Source organism: Bactrocera neohumeralis, chromosome 6 (assembly GCF_024586455.1).
Source record: "Bactrocera neohumeralis isolate Rockhampton chromosome 6, APGP_CSIRO_Bneo_wtdbg2-racon-allhic-juicebox.fasta_v2, whole genome shotgun sequence".
NCBI lineage: Eukaryota > Metazoa > Arthropoda > Insecta > Diptera > Tephritidae > Bactrocera > Bactrocera neohumeralis.
Window position 1 is genome coordinate 75,946,089 of NC_065923.1, and position 24,382 is coordinate 75,970,470.

Here is a 24,382-nt window from a genome sequence, read left to right on the forward strand (position 1 = left end):
CGCACTGCGACATCTTATCAGTAGCTGAAGCGATTTCATGTTTATTTTCATGTCGAGCACAAAGTAAACTTTTGCTTTTTGTGTCAACACTCGGCCAGCCGTAATCCGCACCGGCAGCGCTAAACGCCACTGTGCATTGTCGCGGAAGCGCTTGGGGAGTTGGCATTCTGCGCGGCACGACGCGACGCTTGTTCGTTTTGCTTTTCTTATAAAGTAGGCGTAAGGCAAACGCTTCACAAGTAGCGACTAACCAATTTGCATTCGCGGTAAACGAAAATCATTAAGAGCAGTGTCAAACGCCGCTCGTCGAGTGCTGAGCGGCGATTATTTTCAAGCAACTGAGAAGAAGTGATGCTGAGACGAGACTGCAGATTTGTAAGTATTGTTAGGAAAGGGGGTGGGCGAAATCAGCAGCAAACAATGAAAGCATGAAGACTCGAAAATATGTAGCCGCATAGGTAAATATACGTGTGTGTTGGTATAGATGAGTAAAGCAAATATGCTTGTGTAAAGTTATTTGTAGTATGCGACGAGCGCAAATCTCAAGATCGCCGCGATCCAACACGTTGGCGTGTAATGCGCGAGGGAGCAGAGAGCGCGAGTGTGTTTGTAGGAAGTGAAGTGAACGACAGTAAACAAAGTAGGCAACACAATTCTTGGTACGTTCTGTACGGAGTGATTTGAGGAAATGAAAAATGACTGTGGAGTTCGCGCGAAAAGGCCCATAAAACGATGTAGGAAATGTATAGTAATACTTTAGGGAAAGACTATAAATTTAATGAAATGAATGCTAGCTGGAAACAAAACTTGCGCAAAAAATCATGCAAAGCCAGCGCTGTTTCGCCGTTTTCGGGGGTTGCTCCCGCCAAGTCGAGATCACCTGCTCTCTAATCTTGGTGGGCTGGGCCTCACTAAGCCAGTGCGCTAAAACGAAACGGCAATCTAACACGGCTGCAGTAAACAGTATGAGTGCCCGCTCTAGAGAGCGTATTACATAAAGCGCGACAGCATAGCGTGGAGAGCGCAATCGTGCGAATTAATGTATGGCTAGCTTTGTAAATTCTCTGTGATTTTAATGAATGAAAAATTTTGCACTTAACTTGCTGTAATTGAAGCTATTAAGGATTTATCATTCATTAATTATAGTTTACACTTTTGAAAGCAAGTGTTGATAGACGCGACACTTGAGTACGGTAGGAATTATTGGCGCAAGCACATAATCTTATCTGTCAATTATTTATTAGAGCAGTTCTATTATTTTCATATTAGTAGCCTTTTAACCAGTGATTGACGTCACAAATTTATGATAATAGTATTGGCATGTTTGCGCTAAGTGTCAATCCATAACGCATGGCATGGAGCTCGGCGTTCGACAATAATTAGATTATCGAAATAAATTTTCTTAGATTGCTTGGGGGTTTTAGCTATACAAGTATGGAGCTATGTATATTTGTATAGTTATTTACGAAGATGTGATAATGGAGAAGTAAAGTCCTCTCTCGAAGAGCAAAGACCAAACTCTACAAGTCACTCATCATACCCGCCCGGCTATGTGGTTCAGAGGCATAGACGATGACTACAGCTGATGAGTCGGCGTTACGAGTTTTCGAGAGAAAGGTTTTGTAGAAGATTTATTGTCCATTGGCAACGGCGAATACCGCAGTCGATTGTGATATACGACGACATTGACATAGTTCAGCGAATTAAGAGGCAGCGGCTATGCTGGCAAAAGTCATTGTTAGGTGTCCTTTATTGGCAAGGGGACCCGTTGGTCCATATTTCTTCAAAAATGAGGCCGGTCATAATGTTGCACCCAATGGGGAATATAGTCATGTGTAATGCCTTTTTCGTAGCGGAATTGGCGGATGTTGGTATGGACGACCTTTGGTTCTAATAAGATGGCGTTACATGCCACAGAGCCCCAACGAAAAAATTAATTTATTCAAGAAAACTGTTGTTGAGCGCCTTATCTCGCATCGTGGACCTGTGCCGTGCCGATTTAACGCCACTGGATTATTATTTGTGGGAATATTCGAAGTTGCTTGTATAAACAGATAAGCCCAAAAGGTTTGACGCTGTGGAAAAGAATGTTCGAGGCGTTATTTTCTGACATACGGTCCCAATTGCTGTAAAAAGTGGTCGCAAATTGAGCCTCTGTATTATATTAAAGCTAAATTCGTCTTCTTCTTGGTCGCTTAAACCATGGGTTGGTTTGGGGTGAGAACAAAAAGCTCCACCAGTGGCCTCTATCTATTGCGAGGTCAAGCCAAGCGTCTACAACCCGAGGTAGAAGGTTCACTATGCTCTTGGTCATCCAGTGGATGTGTGTGCACCCTTGCTTCCGTTGTCCACCCAAGGGCCTTGAGTCGAAGAAGCTATTCGCTGGAGCTTCATCTTCCATGCCGACGACATGACCTAACCAGCGTATTCGTTGGATTTTTATGCGCTAAAATATATCCATGTCGTCGTAGAGCTCATACACTTCGTGTTTTCATAATTTTCGATATTAATTTCTCAGGTGTACGGCTACAAAGACCTTGCGGAGAACAGTTCTCTCGAGTGCTTTTATCTCCGTTCTTCATCGTCGTATTTCAGCGCAGTATAAAAGGTTAGGAATAATGATAAACTCATAGAGCGTAGTTTTTGTTCGTCGCGAGAGGGATCTGCTTCTCAATTGCCTACTGATACCCAAGTAGTAGCTGTTGTTGAGAATTATTATGCACTTGATCTCCAGACTTAGATTATTACAAAACAAATATTTTTCACTACAGACTTTCTATTTTTACATCTTAAAGGGGCATCCCAAACATAAACCCTGATAGTACCAAATTATCTGCGGGGTTCTGAATCCATTATTATCCATAAATTTCTACAAGTTCAAAGGTTTATCTGCCTTGTCGGCATGTTGATCGAAGTTTTACCCATCTATGGTATATGTAGATATATTGTATACTTGTAGTACTAAATGTATGTGCTGCCCACTGTTCGCCCGCGTTCTTGGTAGTGCTGTCCGTCTGTCCTTACATTCGTTAAGATTTCGTCTGTCCGTCCAGCCATTCCTCCTGTTGTTGTTTGTTTGCTATAGACACTCGTCTTTACACACGGGCATGGCGTGTAGATAATATTAATTCGATATGTTGTTGCTATTATTGTTGTGTTGTTGCCATTGCCGTTGTCGTTGGCGTTGAATCGTACTTATTATTATTATTACTTTTTTTTGTTAGCACACCACGCTGATAAAATAAAGAACAATATTAATATGAGTTTAAAAATAGATTTGCTCTTGTTGTTGTATGTTTTTGCTGCAATTTACGTTGTTGTGTGATATACGTATTGTGTGTTTTACTAGTGACTTGTTTGTAGAACGCGCTCGCGACGTTAAACTGCGAGAAACGCACACAGTATTGGACACAAAGAGCGTTCGAGGAGTGTGTGTGTGAGAGAGTAGAAAGAGAGTGAGAGAATGTGTGATCTTGACGTTGTCGCTTTGTATCGCAACAAAAAAAGAAAAATAGCAAGAGAAAAGAACAGAGATGAGTTGCCGAAGAGTGAAATCCTTAATTTCGTGGTGAATTTGACACATTCTCAATCAAACACAAACTGCGGAATCTTTACTTGCTTACCGCTGACAGGATATGCGAGAAATGCGTTTTTGATGAGCGCAAAGTTTATAAGATTATTTTAGGAGAAACTAAGTCAGTAGCTGCAGTATTATTATTCACTAACAGCTAATATTTCTTGACTACTATCTCTGAAAAAGGGCCTTCAAAAATCGCTTCATAGGTATATATTGCATTACTCAATGCGACGACACACACTTACCCAAACTTGTGTCTCAACCCTTTACGCTCAACTATGTCGCTCGCCTGCGCCAATTGCTAGCCACACTCACTGCTCTCTGCCTCTCACTCTCTTTGAACACATTGGTTGGGGAGTTAAAGCTGGGCGCTTGGCGACTAGCGTTTACGGTTTCGGGAGTTGTGGAGCTGCGCATTTTGCAATTGAGCAACAGCTGAGTGCTAGCCGTTGGCTCGGCGCACTCACACGAATGTTTAGCACATTATCGGCGACTATGTGCTCAGCTCGTAGCGTTGCGTTGTGAACTGGCTGAGCGCTGTGTGCATTCAGTATTATTCTATTCGTCTGCGATAAAAGTTGCGAGTAAATGTTGGGTCTACGTCTCTAGTTAGATAGATTCTTTTTTTTTGTTTTTGTTTCAATACCGTGGTCTCCTAGTGCAAGCTGGAAGTTTTTCAGCTCGTTTACTGCGGTCGCTGTGTGGTTTATATGTCGGTACGTCAGTTAAACGTCGGTGGTCGTTGCAGTCAGCTTTAACGTACTGGAAAGGCGTGGAAAAACTCTGTTATGATACCGGAATCGCTGCAGAAAAAGGCAGAGTAGCGTAAAAGATATAAAAACAAAAACCAAATAATAATTTCATCAACACTAAAAAATAAATAAATATGATATGCATTTGAGTGAAAATTTCTGCTGCGGAATGATACAAAAATGCGGTAAAATATAATATATAAAAAGTAACTGTGTCAAGAAATATTTTAAATTTATATTTTTTTAAATCCGCAAATTAAACAAAAATATGTAAAATTAAATTTTGCCACTTTTTTGTCGCTGTTCAACATTTAGCATTTATTTTATTTTTATATTTTGTTATTTATCTATTGCTTCTAAGTGGGGGGCAAACACCGCAAAAAATGACGCAGTTGTAAATGCGGAAGAAGTGCCAGCGTGCAATGCTGCCAAAGCACAAAAGCACACAAACTGTTCTTTGTGCATATAAATGCGTTTATTTTCGTGTAAGTCGAACTGTCAGCAAAATAAATATAACTTACGAATAATTAAAAAAAAAAATTAAATAAAAAAAACATTTAATGTCTCTTGCGGCTAGAAAATTCATAATTTCAATTTGAAAGCATAAACAAAAAATTAAATGAAAATTTGTTTAAGTTCAAGTGATAATTGCTTGGTTAATGCGCATTTCGTTCCTATTCAGCAGAAATGTTTATTAAATATATACACAATTATATATTTTTATATAAAAGTAAAAACTGCAAGTATTGTGGAAAGATTTGCAAGCGCTAAGTAAGCAATTAAAAAAAAAAATAAAAACAGTAAAAATAAAAAAATATGATGAAAAAATATTGGAAAATACTTAAAATTAAATATAAAAAAAATTAAAATTAATATAATTTAAATTAAAATGTAAATTAAATTAAATTTAAAGTAAAAAATTTATTTAAAATAAATAAATAAAAATTAAAATTGAAAATAAATTAAAATAAAATAAAAAAATAAATAATAAAAAATAAAAGTTTATATAAAAAAAATTAAAAAATTAATAAAAAAACAAATATTAAAAATTAAAAAAATTAAAATTAAAAATGAAATAAAAACAAAAATGCAAAAAAAAAAATTAAATTAAAAAAAATTATAAAAATTTAAATAACAAAAATTCAACAAAAAAATTTAAATAAAAAAAATTAAACAAAAATTATAAGTTAAATAAAATAATTTATAATTAAAAGAAATTAAAAATTGCATACGTCGTAAAGCCTAAAACCGAAAGGAAATCTAAACGAAGCGATGTTGGCGATATCCGCCGGCTCAGCTTTTATCAGCTGATCGAGTGTGGAAGCCAGTGTAAAATTACAAACTTAAATAATTAAAATATTAAAAATAAAATATAAAATTAATAGAAAAATAAAAATTAAAGTAATTATAAATAATAAATCAATAGTTAATTAAAAATAAATAAACATTAATCTAAAATAAATTTATAAATTTCTAAAAAATATATAAAAAAATTAAATTAGAAACAAAAAATAAATTAAAAATTAAAAGATTTATTAAAAATAAATAAAATTAAAACTAAAATAAAATTTCAAATTAAAAAAAAATATATAAAATAAAAATTAAAATAAATAAATTTATTAAATAAATATAAAAATTAATTAAAGTTAAAATTAAAAATAATTAAAACAAAAAATTAAAAATAAAATTAAGTTAAAATTAAAAAAAAAATATGTAAATATCAAAAAATTGCATAAGCCGCAAAGCCTAAAAACGAAAGAAAATCCAAACGAAGCGCAATCAGCATTGGCGATAACCGTCGGCTCAGCTTTTATCAGCTGACCGAGTGTAGAAGCAAGTGCGCTTTTGTTTGCTAGGCATTTCGCACACTTTGCACACAGATTAAATGTGAGAAAAACAAGTAAAAATGGCGGCGAAGTGGCAACGAGACATATGATTTATGAAAAACATTTATAATTTAATAACACTTTGGGAGAAGTTTGAAGTATATGGAATAATTCGATGTGTAAAAGAAATTGCAAAATGAGAATAATTATAGAATAAGTTTATAAAAAAAATGATATTGAAGAAAAATAATAGAAAATAATATATACATATACAGAAAAAAATATAATATATACGTACATACAGATATAGTTATATATTTAAAAAAATACATAAACTATAAATGCACCATATTATTTTGAAATTATTCGAATATAAAAAATATATTGAAATTATTAAAAAAAAAATTGATTTGAAAGTTAAAAAAATCTCAATTATTCAGTAACTTACTGAAAATGCACTAAAATTATTTTTAAATTAAAAAAAATTTTGAAATTATTTAAAACAAAATTTTTTGAAATTATTTAAAAAAATTTCAATTAATTAGTAACTTTTTAATATTAAAAAATATATATATTATAAATAAACTAAAATTTTTTTTCTGTGTTCAGTACCGTTCATCTTGGGCATTAACCCCCCACAGGGTTCAACTAAAGTTTAACGTAGCTGTTGTGTGTGTTTTAAAAATTATTCAAACAAAATAACTGCGTTGGCTGCAAATTTTCGAAATTTTTTACTAAAGTGTTACTAAATTGGTGATTATAAATAATAAATATGCGCATATTTATGTATGTGTGACGTTTTCCTACGCTCAAAGCCATATTAGCAAGTTTTCAACAAAAATTCTGCCAACAACAGAAGTGCATACATTTTCGCTGCAGCTGTGCGCACATAATGTAAGTAAATGCAACATATTTTTCTAATAGTTTAGCGCCGATAAAGTTATTAATTGTTTTCTGAATTCGCTTTAAAGCTTTAATACGCTTTCCAATAAAGAAGTTTCCATACAAAAGCTTAATTTTGTTCGTTCAATTTGTATGGCAGCTATATGCTAAAGTGATGCGATCTGAATAATTTCTTGTGAGATTATAGCGATAATATGGGCAGTAAGCCATGATAAATTTCGTGAATATATCTTCTCAAATAAAAATATATTTCATACAAGCACTTGATGCCGATCGTTCAGTTTGTATGGCAGCTGTTAGTAATAATAGTCCGATATCGGTAATTTCGACAAATGAAGCGCTCTTTGAAGAAAAAAGAATGTGGGTATACTTCGCAAGTCTAAATTGACTCAGCTCGTCACACTGATCATCTATTTGTTGTATATTTTATATAGAATCTCCGGCGTTTCCTCCTACCAACTTCGTGGCATACTTTATTCAGGCAAAAAAAAATTCTCAATCGCTTGTTTTTCGTATTTTCTTTTGTTTTTATGCTCGAACATAGAATTTTAATTTTTTCACCTCCAATTCTATATGAGTTCGGCATGCGCTTTCACTCTTCGTAAGTTAGATACTCGTTGTGAAAACGTAAAATATCTTGTGGAGTGCTGTGTTATCCACGCTGTTCTGTTCATTTTATCTTATCTTATCATATCCACACTAATAATGTGTGTAACATAACTTTCAGATCAGCCATCTTACGCGCTCGCTGGTATTTCGAGAGTTATCAGCGCACACGCGGTTGATTAGTTAGCAAATTATTTCTACAAATGAGCACAGTAATTGTGGGGAGTTAGAAAATAGTTTATGTGGTTGATGTTGCTCAGAACTGAGTAGCAAAAGTAAAGGCTGCCAATCAGTTTAGGAATTCGTCAGTCGAATTTCGGTATTGTATAGCAGTGTTATTTATTTATCTTTGTTTTTGTAACATTTCTAGCTCAGTATAACATACATATTTATATGGCAGCCGATTTTCGTTATTGTTCAGCAGTATGTTTTTTGAGGGGTTACATGGGTTTCCTCGGGTAAAAAACAGCCTTTTCAACAATTTTTTTCTCACATAAAAAAAATTGAATTTTTATTGTTACAAACATATAATATTAACAAAGAAATTCTGAAATTTTTGGAAATTGCTGTTTTTCTCAACATTAATAAACATTTAAGGATAATGAATTTCACTGCAACTCCGCACCAGCGCCATCTCTCGGGTACTTGATTTTGGAAAATTAAACGGAATTAAAAAAAAAAAAAACATAGATTCGTTAGTTTCTCGCGTAAGCTCTTAAATTGCCGATCATTTGCCAAATTGAAATATGTAATCTCCAGCGCCATTTAGCGGATTTTTAATTTTTGACAAAAAAAAAAGTATAAGCCCCTCAGAGCCCAAAACAAAGGGACATTAGCAAAAAAATTCTACCGCGACTAATGTGATTTTCCTAGAAATTCTATTTGTGGGGCGCAGTCTGTGTAGAACTGCCAAGTTCTGGGAAACGACTCTCTGCTCCACTAGTGCCTTTCAACTTTTGCATTTGTGCCGTTTTACATTTACAGTTAGCGCTCTTTTGTTTTAACATTCAATTTTAATTTTATTAAAACCAAAAACAAGAAAACTTTAGGCGTTTTCGCACTACTAATTGAAGTGGAAATACCCAGCATGCCAGTGCTGCTGCGCCGGAGCCGAGCTATTGATTTAAGTGCGCTCCGCTATTATTTGCTCTCGCTGACAGCATAATAAGGTATCGCTTGGCAGTTGATAAAACCGTTAAAGAGGAAGGACAAATAGCATTTATAAGCGCAAATGTGTTTCAATATTTTGTGTGTTCAGTTGGTGGCAAGTTGTGTCCATACAGCAGTACACTTGTAGAGCGTTTTTTTGTGTATTTTGTTCCTCTCGATTTGTTGGCTGCGGTTGAACAGCTGTAGTCCACAATAAAATTACGTATTGTCATTCCAACGGCATCTTAGTGCGCTAACACGTTTTCTAATCATTCATTTAAGCTAATCTAATTTAATGTCTGTAACTCGTTCGGTTTTCTTATACCCTGAACAAGGTATATTTGGTTTGTCATGCTACGAAGTATGGGAACTAGTCGCTCAGTTTTTGAGTTATCAAGCTGAAATTTCGCATACGTCATTTTCTTCAGAAGAAGCTGCTCACTGGTCGGAACTACCGATATCGGATCACTATAGCATATAGCTGCCATACAACTGACTGATCAAACTCAAGTTCTTGTATGAAAAAGTTTTTTATTTGACGAGATATCTTCACGAAATTTCGCACAGTTTATTGTTAAAGACAACGCTACCACACTTAAAGAAATTTAAAGATCGGACCTCTGTTACATATACATAGCTGCCATACAAACTATACGATGAAACTCGGGTACTTGTATGAAAAGCTTTTTTATTTGACGAGATATATTCAAGAAATTGGTGTGGTTTACTACTCAAGACAACGCTATAATCTTAGAGAAAATTATTCAGATCGGAACAATATAGCATATAGCTGCCATACAAAACGAACGATCAAAATCAAGTTCTTGTATCGAAACATGTTTTTGTGTAGGGCATACTAGTTTATTTAACATGTTTTCTTGTTTCCATCCTGCTTTTCTTCTTCTGCTTTCCTTAAATCACCTAAAATTGCAAAATTTTTACTCGCACGCCAACGCCAACACCACCAGCAATGCCAAAGCCATAGGCGCCATTTCGTATGCACGTCGCGCGAAAATTGGCATTTGCTAAATACATTTCACACACACAAACATATTTGTGTACAAAACAAAATATTCTTATTAGTTGCACGAAGTAAATTTAGTACACCAATACCCACATAAACACCTAGCCGCATACGTGTGCCTTGAATTAGCTTAAGTTAAGCAAGAATGTAAGTGATATAAACAAAAATAAACAAAAACAATAATAACTCAAAAACAATCGACGTTGCGAATTGTCATTCTCTGCATGTGTACGCTGGGTGCAAATTAGAATTTCATTTCGGGCAGTCGCGTCGCTGGCTTGGCGCATGTAAGCCATCGCCTCAAAATGTGTAACAATATGCGCATTTTTACGTAGATTTTCGTTTGTTGTTGTTGGTATTTTTCAGAAAGTGAAGCGGCATATTTTCCAATTAATGAGTGTAATGCATACAATGCCGACGCCTACTAAAAGCACATACCTAAATGTGTTTGATTTGCTAACATTCGGCTGGCAGCGTCGCTCCACTGCTGCTTCACAACAAGCCAACAAGCTGGGTGAAAATTTATTACGAAAATTAAAAATAAGCGCATATACAATAAATTTCAGTTAAAATGGCAGCGGGCGAAAAAAAAATTGCATTTAAATAAGATGACTAAGAAAAAGTTGGCAACTGGGTTGAAAATCGGCATTTGCAAAAAATAAATGCAAAATACGCTGGGTTGATGAGCTAGTAAACAAGACAACAAGTGGTTTGATTGGCAATTATAAAACGGATATTATAGCGTGGCATTGATAAAAAGTTATGCAAAATTTCGTAAAGAACTAAAAAACTAAAATGTTTTCTAAACAAGAGTTTGATTTTGGGTGGACGGTTTGTATGGCAGCTATATGCTATAGTGCTCAGATCTGGAAAATATCTTCAGATATTGTAGCGGTGCCTTCAATAATGATACATGCCAAATTTTGTGCAAATATATTTTCAATTAAAAAATGTTTTCTATACAAGAACTTGATTTTGGGAGGTCAGTTGATATGGTAGCTATATGCTATAGTGCTGCGATCTAGACAATTTCTGCAAATATTGTAACACTCTTTTAGACTATCATTCGTGCTTAATTGTGTGAATATAGCTTCTCAAATAAAAAGTTTCCCATACAAGAACTTGATTTTGTTTGTGCACTTTGTATGACAGCTATATGCTATAATGTTCCGATGTGAACTATTTCTTCATACATTATAGCATTACACCAAGTCATAATTCATGCCAAATTTCCTGACGATATCTTTTAAAATAAAAAAGTTGTCTATACAGACCTTTAATTTGTTTGTGCAGTTTGTATGGCAGCTGTATGCTTTCGTGGTTCGATTTGAACATTTTGTTCGGAGATTGTTGCGTTATCTTGAAAAATAATCTATGCAAAATTTAGACAAGACATCTTCTCAAATGAAAAATTTTTCCATACAAGCACTCGATTTTTATTGTTCAGTTTATATGACAGCTATATGTTATATTAGTGCGATATCAGCAGTTTCGACGGAGGAGTAGGTATTTGGAGAGAAAAGTATGTGTGCCAAATTTTAGAACGATATTTCAGAAACTGAGGCACTAGTGCGCGTATATACGCAGACTCAGAGCCAAAAACCTGTTGGTGATCATAAAAAGCGTGGTCTTTGATAAATTCATAAAAAGCAGTGCGTAAATTAGATTAAATAAAATAATATTAAAAAAAATAGTTTTGCTTTTTTCACAAAGTCATTATATACACACCTCAATGGTTGCTCCTAAAAAATTTTCATCGAAAACTTTTGACAATTAAATCAGGCGTTGCATTGCAGTTTTTTGCAGTTATCGCAAAGCTTCCGACAAAAACTTGCGTCAAAAGCATGAGCCTAATTGTGTATTGCAGTTGCTGCTTTCATGCCGCTTTATGAAATTGTTTTTGTTTATACCTGCCAATGCGCACATAAGCATGTATGTATGTGTTAGTGCTGCAAAAATATCGAATTGGCTCATCCGTTGTATACCATTTGTAAAAATTAAATATTTCACATTTATAAACAAAAGGCGGAAAACTACACAAAGGTGCCACTAAGCGATTTGCCGCCCGCTACCACCCCGCCGCTTGAAATTTTGCTAAAAATAACCGCTGCAATTTGTTTCAAGTCAAATAAAATATTTATTTATTTTCTTTTGCACCTAATGATCTTTTATTTCTAACATTTTTAATATGTTTACAAAGCTCCTTGTATGTGTGTGTGTGTTCTTCCTTTTTCCGCTTGCGTTTTGGTCGGTTGCCAAATTGTGTCAGTTTGTTTTTATTATTCATTTAGTTTATTTGGTTTGTTTTTGCTTGAGTTTTGCACTAGCTGTAACAACAAATAGTCACTTTGTTGTTATACAATATTTTATAAATATTTGTTTATATTATTTTTGTAAAGTGTGAATTATTATTATTATATTATTTGTGTTTAAAGTGGCGAAAACAACTTTTGACGGCACAACACCCAGGAAGAAACGCCGCAGACTATAAAAATGTATATAAATGAACAGCGTGATGAGCTCAGTCAATTTGGCCATGTCCGCCTGTCAGTCTGTATATATGCGCGCTAGTCTCTTCGTTTTTGAGATATCGCTATGAAATTTTCCACACATGCTTCTCTGTAAAAATAGCTGAATAAAAATATTATAATACCTGAAAAAAAATGTTTAGATCGGACGATTATTGCATATTACTCTCATATTAAGTGACCGAGCAAATGTATGAAAACCCTTTTTCTTGGAGAAGATATTTTCAAAAAATTTCGCACAGATTAATATCTGCAAGCAGTACTATAATGTCTGAATAAATCTGACCACTATGGCATATAGCTGCCATAAAAACCGACCGCTTTTCTTGTATGGGAACTTTTTTATTTGTGAAGGATATTTTAGCTCGGTTCGGCGTTAATTCTCGATAAGAGGGCTTTTAAAAGCTTCATTTCTACTATTTTCCACCATGACATTTGTCCCAGCGGGTTACTGCGGTCTATGAGCGCGACGGTCAAATGCCGTTTAGCAATCTCATTAGCTGCCGCCGCTGCCTTGAACGTTGTCGGTTTGTCCGCGTGCTTAACGTCTAGCTTCTCGTCTACGTCTTTGCACCTCCTCTTTTTCGAGGACGCTATTTCTTTCCATAGATATGCCCCTCAATGCGATTAACATTGCTGGATCCGAGGCATCACACCAATTTTGAGTGACGAAATGTGCCCGGTCGTTCTTCACCTTCTCTCTAGCCCAAACCAGCTGTTTGACCTATTCTTCCAACAGGCTAGACTTGCCCTCGAGACGATCGCATATTCTTACCGTCACCTTGTACCTAGCTTTTGCCGCTCCTTGCTTTGTTTCTTACTTGAGTTCTTCCAACCAAAGTATAAATAAAATATAAAGGATTCCTAAAGTATTTTTCATTAACTAGTTGAGAATTAAAAACAAAAAGTGGTGAGTGAAAGAAATGTGTGGCTAAAAATTATTTTATTGGCATTTTTCTTAGCAAATATTTTTGGAACTATAATAAAATATAATTCAAAAATAATAAAAAAATAAAAGTAAAAAACAAAACAAAAAAAAAATTAAATAAAAATAAAATTAAATAAATAAAAAATAAGAAAATAATAAAAAAATGTGTATCAAAAAATATATGAAAATGATTTTTTTATTAACTTGTTGAGAATTACAGACAAAAAGTGGTGCATTTTCCTTAGCAAATATATTTTAAATTTTAATAAAAATAATTTTACAAATTTGTGTACCGAAAAATATATGCAAGTCATGCCAGTTAAAGCAAAAATAGCTACGTAAACAGCCCACAAACATATGATCGCAAACGCTGCTCACACGCTGCAGAGGAAAATCACCGCAAACACGACTAACTGTATAATTAACAGAGTCACACAGCAGCGTCTAATGCAAATTATGAATTTTAATATAATATTTTTAACAATACTTTTTTTTATTATTTTGACACCAGTGTGTCAGACTTTGCGCACAAGCACATCCCGCCAGCGGCGTCTGGCAGTGGACGTGCTATGCATAATAATCTCAGCACATGAGGCACACGTTGTTTAGAGAAGTCTATTGCTGATGGCTGTAAAATTTCCAAAATTTATTTTCACAGTTATGCAGATTTCTACTACTATAACAAGTGCTGCCGCTTTATGTAAATTTTGCTCTGCGCTAGTGGCCATTGCTAAACAAACAAATCAAATAAATGTTGAAAATTTGTTGAAATTCAAATAAACACGCTTAGTTAGCTATTTTATCATTGTACGGCAATATGGTTGAGTTGGAGTTCGCGCAGAGTTGCATGTGTTTATGGAAGTGTAGCATATATTCAGGCGAATGCTAAGGTTGGTTGAGCTAGTTGTGTCGTAATATTTTGAGGCTAGACTTGACTCTGATCAGGTTTTGGCTGAGTTTATAAGAGAAAAAGGTTGAAGACGGTTACAGGAGATAGGAGTATTGTGAGGATAAGTTCGAAGAGGTAATATTTTGAGGTTAGATTTGACTCTGATCAGATTCTGTATCAGTTTGTATGTAAAAAAGGATGATGACTGTTAGCGTAGATGGCAATATTGTGAGGATAAGCTCGAAGAGGCTGTCGTAAAAGAAACGTACAGGCTGTAATCTCGGTGTAACAGAGCTGACAATGCAGTTATCAGCCTTTATCAGCCAGATGGAGACCATACTACTTCACAATCACCTTGACACGTGGTTCGCTTAAATGGTAGTAAGTCTAACGTGCTTCACACCTACTGTTTTTTAGTATCACTGAATATCATTTTGCGTGTTTATAGTCATCAGTGTCTCTTTTAATAAATATATATTTTCCTTTTATCCTAAATGACCTTTGACTTCAAGTAATTTCAATCAACTTCCATCGATTGAATGTTTTGACTTATTCACACACATACATACACATCTACCAAGCGCTTTTGAAAAATATTTCACTCTTTCGCTGAATTTCATTTCATTAAAGTCAGTTCGCTATGAATTCCAATTATTTTATATTTTGTTTTGGTGTGAATCACTGCTGCCAATTAAAGCATTGAATTATGCACGCTTAACTAGCTTTGATGCCGTCAGACATTTTTTTGGCTGGTTTTTCAGATTTTTTTGTTAGCACATTTTGCTGTTTACCATAATTTCACTAGAATTGCGTTGACACTTTCAATAAATAAGCAGCGGAAAACGCAGGCGCAAACATAACGGTAATTATAAGCGTTGGCAATGTGAGACAATGAAAAGCGAATGCTTCTAAATTGAATTTATATAAAATATCTTTGAATGATAGTTGTGAATTTTTGTTTTTTTCGAGTATTTTATGCCTCTAAGCCAACTTAGCCCGACAGTCTATCGTTATGTATGTGTGTGTTTACGCACTTAGTTCCTCAGATATCGCTCTGAAATTTTGCACACACGCTTTTTTCCGCAAGAGGCTGCTTATTTGTCGGAATCGCTGTTATCGGGCCACTATAGCATATAGCTGCCATACAAACTGAACGATCAAGGTTAAACTCTTGTATGGAAAACTTTTCTATTTGAGGAAATATTTTTAAAAAAATTTGCAAAAATTATTATCCAAAGCAACCTTACTTAGTTTGAAGGAATATTTTAGATCGGACCACTAAAGCATATAGCTATCATACAGCTGTTCGTTCAAAAGCCAGTTTTTGTATAGAAAACTTTTTTATTTGAGGTCCCAGCTAACTCAAGACATCTTCGTGTGAGATATGTGAAACCAACGTTGAATTTTCCAAAAATAGTATATAAATGGGTAGTTGAAAAAGTCTTTTCGTATTTCTAAATTCAACTTATGTATATATGGCTCATTTAAAATTTCCGCACGGCCATTATGTACTCACACGAGTGCGCAGTGAACTGTTACCAAAAAGTTCAACCGAAAAACTCTTATCTTCTAACTGGCAATTTCGTCGTAAACAAATAAATATGTTTCTCAAATTTATGTATGCACTTAAAGTTCTTTTGACGCTATCACACTAATCCCAACCGTTATTCACTCACTAGAGACGCAAATTAGTACCGCTGGGACTGTGAGTTATTTGTTGTGTGTGTGTTTGCAAAGGCGATTATGAATAAGCCGTAACGTATACGCACCGTTGCACCACTTAAATCACAACAGCCACAATGGCGACAAACGCATACGGGCGTGTTGGTATGCGCTGGCGTATACGTAACTAAAATTAACTATACCCGATTATGAGCTAAATTTTTATGAATTTCATGCGCGTGTGCGAGTGGCTTAATGCTGACACTCGAGCGACACGCTTAATCATTGCACAAACTACCATAATGCGGTGCTAAACAAAAGCCATTTTGCTAAATAATTAAGTGCCAATGCATGAAAATGTGTGTATGCATGTGTTAGTGAGCACATTGTTTGGCAACTAATCGGTTAGCTGGGCAGTTGTGCGTCTAATAATAGGCTTTGTTGTATACACATTACTAAAACTTCAACAAAAGCGTTACTCAGCTGCTTTAATACGCACACGTACACATATGCATTGACATATCGATATACTTATAAGAGTTTTAGTTAGCATATGTCCATGCATTAACTTCCATATAAAATAGTTATAATATTTAATGCCGTTGTTCCTCCAACTATTGGTTACAGGTGACAAACACTCTTGGCAGGCTCCAGTCTGCATTCTCAATCCTCAGGCCGAAACTTAGGTCACGTGTTAAACACAGTCATAAATGTAAATGTCAATCACATGTATTGGATTGCACATACAAACATATGTACATATACAAAATTGCAGACACACTTCGTTTGATAGCACACAAACACACGACGAGATTGCCGTTAATACGCTCTTAATACAAATTCACCAGCAGAATTCAATTTGCAACATCGTTGTGCTGTCTGTAATCAAGCACACTTTGGCTGCCGCACTTGCACAACAACAACAACTTCAAGCCGTTGCTCTCGGCCACATTCAAGCTGAAGGCTAAGCTATTGTTTTGCATACGCTTATTGAATTACACTGCTCTGTTAACTTCGGGGCAGCTAAAGTGTCGATTATTTGCCATGACAGCACATTCGTAAGGATGATAATGTCACTCCATTGTTTATTTGTATTATTAGCCATGACATTCTGCTGATGAAAGGACATTTTCCAACGCCATCTACATGTGCGTGAGTGTAGACTCTGGTCTATTGCCAGACGTATTGCCGCTTGAGCGCCTAAGTGGAGCAAGTGAACTTGCACAAATTTTGCAAATGACATATTCGTATATGTGCAGTTATATTACAGAGTACGTGTAAGGAGTACTTTGAGGCGGACGTGTGAGTAGCTGGTAGTCGAAAGTTATTCACTGGAAGTGATTGATTAACGCAAAATGCGAGCTGACACTTCATATTAAACCAATTAAATTGAATATGCTCGCTATAACTGCGCGTTCGCATGCGTTTGCATATTCACTGAATATGGTAATTTGGAAAGTAAGGCCGTTAATGCAAGCTTAAAGCCATGTGTGTGTGTGAAACACTAACTTAGTTGGTTGGTGAATTTATACTTCCTTTTGCATTTAAAGACAAGAAGCTTGTGCAAAAGTAAACGGCTGTTTGTTGATTTGACAAGCTAAGCCGAGTTTTTGGTGCGTAAATGACAAATGTGGGTTCATTGCTCTAGATGCAGAAGTTTTCACTTCTTGTAAGAAAATGCCGTATCTTGCAAATGCTGAGGGAGAGTTGCCATATTTAAAAAAAATCAAATTTTTTCCAAAAACTGTTAAGGCTTTTTAAAATTGATGCTAGTTGTTTCCTTGATTAAAAAAAATACAAAAGGTGACGGAGAATTGCCATATTTTAAAAAATGTTTTAAATTTTTCCACAAAATATTTAGGCTTTATAAAATTGATATTAGTTGCTTCCTCCAAATTAAAAAAAATGTGACGGAGAGTTGCCATTTTTTTTTTAATTTTTAACATTTTTCCTAAAAAGTTTTTTCCAAAAATTGAAAAACTTTTTAAATTCGATACTAGCTGTTTCCTTGAAATTAAAAAAAAAAAAACAAAATGTGACGGAGAGTTGCCATATTTAAAAAAAAGTTTTTTTTTCAAAAACTGCTTGGGATTTTTAAAATTGAACCAAGAGAATACTTGCCATATATTAAAACAAGTTTAAAATTTTTTAAAATTGTTACTTTTACTACTAATTACTAGTTGTTTCCTTGAAATTAAAAAAAAAATAAAAGATGACGGAGAGTTGCCATATTTTGAAAAAAGTTTCTCATTTTTCCAAAAATTGCTTAGGCTTTTTAAAATTTATACCTTGAATTCAAAAAAACGTAGATAAATAGCAAATTAATTGAGAAGTCTCCGGCTTGCCATAGTACCCGGCTTGTCACCTTTTTTGGCAACAAACTAGTTGCCTTCAAGAGCGATAAACTGGTTATAGCAATACTCCAACTTTGTAGTACGATTTGTAGTTTGCTTCAAAATAGACCCCAGTTTCAGTGATCACCTCTTCATGCACCAAAAATTTCTACACAGCGAGCATTTTTTGAGCACTGAGAACAGCAAATAGTCGCTGGGACCGAGAGTTGGAAAATATGGTAGACGCGGAAGCAAGTTGAAATCCAATTAATGGATTTTTTCTATCCTTCTCACTAAAGATTTGTTAGGATCTTATGATCTATTATATAGGAGCCTTAGCTACCGAAACGGACCAGCGTTCTAAGCTGTCGAAGTGAGATCCCTGTTAGGATCGACCTCTTAACCAAATCTAACCTCGACTGTATGGCATGTAGAGCCATTTTGTTAGAACCAAAGGTCGTCAACATCAATATCCTCCAACTCAGGCACGAAAAGGTCATTAACCCGGCTCTGTTGCGTTTTCCTTTGACTGGCATCTCAACAATGGCATGTGGATTATCATCATTTTACGTACCTTTTCAACCAAAAGTGAGCTTCATCGCTGAACACCATTTTCTTTTGCATATCTAGATCGATTCCCATTTCGTTTTTGACCAAATCCTTCATAAATCCAATACTGAATGTATGCTGGTCACAATAATGTCACATGACTGTCTTGCAATATCAGTTTGCCCACTGCATCAATTGTTTCCGTAGCAAGAACAGAATTGGGGCGACCTTCACGAAATTCGACCTTGATTGAATTCACTTCATCTTCGATAAACACTAGTCCTTGATGAAGCTTCATTGCCAAAAATTGGATCATCGATGCACCGTATCTGAGTTAATTCACGTCGAAAGTTCTAAAAATAAATAGCGCCAAATTGTTTATGATTTAAGTCCATTTTTTGGCCGAAATGGATATTTGAAGTTACTGTAAACAACAGAAGAAGTGGCTGACTTAATTCACGTCAAAAGTTGTAAAAATAAATAGCGTGAAAACGTTCGCGATTTAATTGAATTTTTGGCGGAGTTGAATATTTTAAGTTACTGTAAACAACACAAGTAGCGGTTGACTTAATCCACGTCGAAAGTTCTTAAAATATATATGCGAAAATTTACGCCATTTAAATAAGTTTTTGCCCGAGTTGAATATTTTAAGTTACTGTAAACAACAAAAATAATATAAACAAATTTATATAATTTACTAATTTATATAATATATACATATGTATATACAAAGTTCAAGCATGTACATATGCCTATGTAATCAAGCATACTTTAACACACAGCCGCGCTCTCGTTTTTATCAGCACTCGATAGTCGATAATTCAAATTATTGTGCTTGTTGTTGTCCAGCTTCATTCGGCATGTTCGAACCTCGGCAATGCTCGGCGACAGCACCGCTCTTCCCAACGCCGTCACACGGTTTTATTTTTAAATTGATTTCCATAATTTAACGCCCGTCATGTCGCCCACCGCCCGCCGCTGCTGCCTGCGGCGGCATCTGTTAATTTAATAACCAAGGCAAGTAAGTAAATTTAATTAGCGTAGCGCTAAGTGATCACACGGTTTTAACTAGTTAGCATAATTGTACTAAACATTTTCTTACACATTTTCGAGTTCGCGTTCGAATTCGAATTCGTTGATACGCTTAATGCCAGCGGACACGGTTTGTCTTGACTTCGCGATTTTTGCAAAACCCTTACCCACCGCTCACCGGCGCTTAACGCCCACATTTTGTCAGCTGTGTGTGTGTGTGCGGGCGTAAAAAATCGGCAGCCAAATCTAGAGTCTTGTTCTGTGCTTGAAACGCTTATTGTAGCATAAATTGCGTGGGTATGCGGTAACAACAAAAGCAAATCGCAAATTTTATAGCAATTTATGGCAAAAGCAAATTCTTGCAATATCTGTGCTTCGCTGCTTTTATTTACATTTTTATAGCAACTATTTTCGTTTTTCTTTTTTGCTTAGACAAATTCATAATAATTTTCTGGTCACGTTTCGAATTTACGTTGCTAAAGTCTCGAATTTCAGCAATAAAAATTAGCGTGAAATATTCAAAGACCGGAGCTCGTTGAAAGTAAACAAAGAAACCGTACAGACTTATTTTGAATTATATAATATGGCTATACCGTTTGCAGTTGCACGGGGTATTCTGAGGCAGTCGCTGGAATTTGAAAATGTCTGTATTCAGTTTTTGCAAAAATATTTATAAAATTTGCTCTAATTCCAGCCAATATATGCACTATTTTTGATTTATATAAAAAATCATATCAAGCCATAAGGTAGAGCACTATTTATGAATGTTTCCGAAGACTTAAAGCAGCCTATTTTTCTACTTTGGAGTTAAAAAAATATATTATTACACGACTTTCTAGGTTATTTGCAACTTAGTTCTTAGGTTGATGTGAATCTTTGGCTAAACTTTTGACTTAGTACTATATTCTTTCATAGAAGCTTAGCGAACGTGGTCCATAAAAGATATATTAAAGAAGCCGGCTTAAGTCCTTGTTTACCATCGCCGATCAAAGCAAGAAATCATGTCCTTTTACAGATAACGTTATAGAATACCGCGACAGAGATCACAAATATCACAATGAGAGAGCTGAAACACTCCTTCTTTTATGTAGGGGAAGCATCAAAAGCCGGAGTGCGGAACTTTAATCCGCCAAAACTAACCTACTCTCAGCTCCAGACTATCCTAAGGAACCACCTGATTAAGTATTACTTCGTGGGAGCGATAAGACATTTAAGTCTTCTCTATGGTACGGACTGACGGACGCCTACTCCGCTATATATGTCTCAGTTTTGTCATGATTGAGGCTGCCGTTCACCGATGGACAATTCGGACTAATGTCATGCTCATCACCTATGTCCACTTAGGATTTGGGTTAGGTGGAAATCCAAGTCGATCGACGAATAGAAGTCCGGTATTAGTCTGTAGGTCCAACGTCTGGTACTCGCTGGTATTCGGCACCCTGGATGTCAATGGGCATCATACTGGTTATTATTGGTGTCACTTGATATTGTTCGGAAAGCACTGACAACTCTTAGTGCCGACAGCCTGTGCACTGTGCTTATTTGTCTGACATATGCTTTGACGCCTAGCGCCTGGATCCATATTGGAGCCGCATATAACACAACCGATCTCAATACCTTTGCGAGTAAAAAACGACGGCTGGAACGCACGCAGCCATCATTCTTGATAAGGCGTTCAGAATTTGATTCGCTTTACCTACAGTGTATCCTAGGTCACCCTTAAATTTGAGTCTTGAGGCTATTATCACTCCCAGATATTTAGTTGTGACTGTGAATGATCACGCACTTCCCTATGGTGAGAGATATACTTTCCCCCACTTTTCTTGTACTTATGAGCATGACTTCTGTCTTTTGCTCAACTACTTCTAAACTCATTGAGGAGAAAGATTGACGTAGACCATTTATGCACTCATTGCGTTTGCTCTGGAGGTAGTCTAGGTGTTTAGCCTTACTACCACTATATGGACGTTTGCGTAAGCAATTAATTTAACGCTTTTCCGTTGGTGTCTCCATAGCACCCCATCATACATTAGGTTCCATAGAAGGGGGCCTAGTACAAAGCCTTGCCGAGCTCCACTCGAAATAGATTCCTTCATCAGTATCGAAAAATAGTCGCCTGTTTTCAAAATAATTCTGAATAATTTTCATATTATATTGAGGAGCGCGTATGTCATACAGAGCCTTAATTATGTTTGTTCACTTTGTTGAGACACTTTTCACATCCAGGGTTAATCAGCGTGATATATTTTTTTTGTTCCGCCCTTCCATCGCTTGCCACTTACTGCGCATTTTGCAGTGTCAACAACGTACGTCAATGATAGACCTATTTTTTTATAAAGCCGTATTGTCTTTCTGATAATCCGCCAGCTTGGATTGCTTACTCCAAGCGGTTTTTTACTATTCTGCCGTACACTTTGCCAATTGTGTCAAGCAATCACAGAGGTTCATGAGGGATTTTTTGTTTTAGGCAGTAGAACCAATCGCTTGAGTTTCCATGGGTCGATAAATATTCCTTCTTTAGCTGAAACACCGCTGCCTTGCTATGTATGTACTAAAAGGCTCTCCTGTATCGTCGAAACACTTTGATTCTATCGCATACTCGTGGATTCTAGCCCCTTTATGGCTCTTCTGGTTTATTCTGAGTTTTATTTTGATGTTGTAGCAGCCTTGGACAATAATATTTGCTAAATCTATCTGGATATTTCGTCAAATAAAAATGTTTTGAAACAAAATCTTGATTTTGATCGTTCAGTTTATACGATACTTATATGATACAGTGGTTGTATCTGGATTTTTTTTTTCATATATTATAGCATTACCTTTGATATTAATCTCCTTCGAATTTGGCCAAGATTCTTGTCAAATAAAGAAGTTTTTAATACAAGAACGTGATTTTGGTCGTTCAGTTTGTATGACCGTTATTTGATAAGGTAGTCTGATCTGGAAAATTTCTTCAGATATTGCAGATATCTCGTAAACCAAAAGAGATTTTCATACAAGGACTTAATTTTGATCGCTCAGTATGTATGACAGCTATATGCTGTGGTCATATGAATAATTTCTTCGGATATTGTAGCGATCCTTTGACTAATAAATCATGCCGAATATTATGAAGATACCTTGCCAAATAAAAAAAGTTGTTCATATAGTGACTTGAGTTTGATCGGTCAGTTTGTATGTTAGCTATTAGCACTAAAGAACCAATATCGACGATTTCAACAAATAAGCAGATTCGTTAGGAGAAAACAGCATGTGCAAAATTTCGGATTGAGATCGTCAAAACTGAAGGACTAGTTGGTATATATACGAGTAGACGGACAGAAATACGTACATGGCTTTAGTCGACTCAGCCCGTCAACCTAATCATTTATATGCTTATATATTTTATATGATTTTCGTTTTAATATACCTTTATTAGTGTTTAAAAACAAGAGTTCTTGCGCTAACTGGTGTTAATTGCTTTTAGCTAGTTCTAAGCGGACACTTTTGGTAAAATGCAAAAACAGAAATTAGTTTTTTGCATTGTTCCAACATCTGCTGTTTGTTTTTGTTGCTTTCAATTAACATGTTGTAAAAAATAATTGAGTTAATTAGTTCATGTATTAATTTTTTGGAAGCTTCTACACAAGAGCGACTCTTCCGCCATGCGTCACGGAAGCGACGACAATAAACCTTGCAGACTTACGTATATATATATCCACACGTTTTTATATAAATAGAGCAAAGCCTACAACAGATTTGTCTATTTAAAAATATTTATTTATGTAAATTTTATGCCACTGTGTGAATAATGCGCACAAGTTGACGGAAAGAGGGCAGCGAACGGCCTAGAGGCCTAAAAACAAATAGCCGCCGGCGTGCGATTTCGCCGAAAAACTGGCGCGTTTAGATTGAAGACAGAGCGGCGCAATACGAATATAAGAATTACACACTCAAAAAAAAAAAATGTTCGAAAAGTCACGAAACTGGCGCACTTCAGACAAGGAAATTTGCAAAAAAATGAATAAAGTAATGAAAACGAAGCAGACTCGCTTCGCAAATACAAAGAAAACAACGCCAAGACAAATAAATATGCATAAAGCAACAATAAAACAATTATTATAGGCTTCAGTGAATACTAAATTTTTATGCGTGAAATGTACAAAATCTTACACGAAAGACATAATAAAGGGGGAATTACTTAAAAGCAGTAACAACATTGTATAAAAAGGTCGTGTTATTATAAAGAAACGACGAGAGAAAGAAACCAAATATTATTATTATAAAAAACCGACGAGAGAAAAAAATCAATAACAAAACCAAAAAAAAAGAAACAAAAAAAAACGTTAACTAGTTGGCATACCCCTCACAAATAAAGAAGTTTCCATACAAGAATCTGATTTTGAACGTTTAATTTGCATGACAACTATAAGATATAGTGTTCCGATTTGGAAAATTTCTCGAGATCTTGTACGAATGTAAGTTTAGAGCATTATTTGTGGTAAATTTCGTGAGGATATATCGTCAAATAAAAAAGTTTTCATATAAAAACTTAATTTTGATCGATCAGTTTGTATAACAGCTATATGCTATAGTGCTCCAATATAAACAATTCCTTCGAATATTATAGTCTTACCATGAGTAA

At 35.3% G+C, this 24,382-nt stretch overlaps 1 protein-coding gene across 1 annotated transcript in view; it reads left to right on the forward strand.

Annotated features, from left to right (window-relative positions):
• Positions 1–4,154: 4,154 nt before the first annotated feature.
• Positions 4,155–24,382, forward strand: part of LOC126762107 (receptor-type guanylate cyclase Gyc76C-like) — a 122,649-nt gene continuing 102,421 nt past the window's right edge. The window contains exons 1-2 of the mRNA XM_050478623.1: positions 4,155–4,514; positions 6,765–7,049. The gene's annotated coding sequence lies outside the window, so the exon portion shown is untranslated. The remainder of the gene's footprint in view (positions 4,515–6,764; positions 7,050–24,382) is intronic.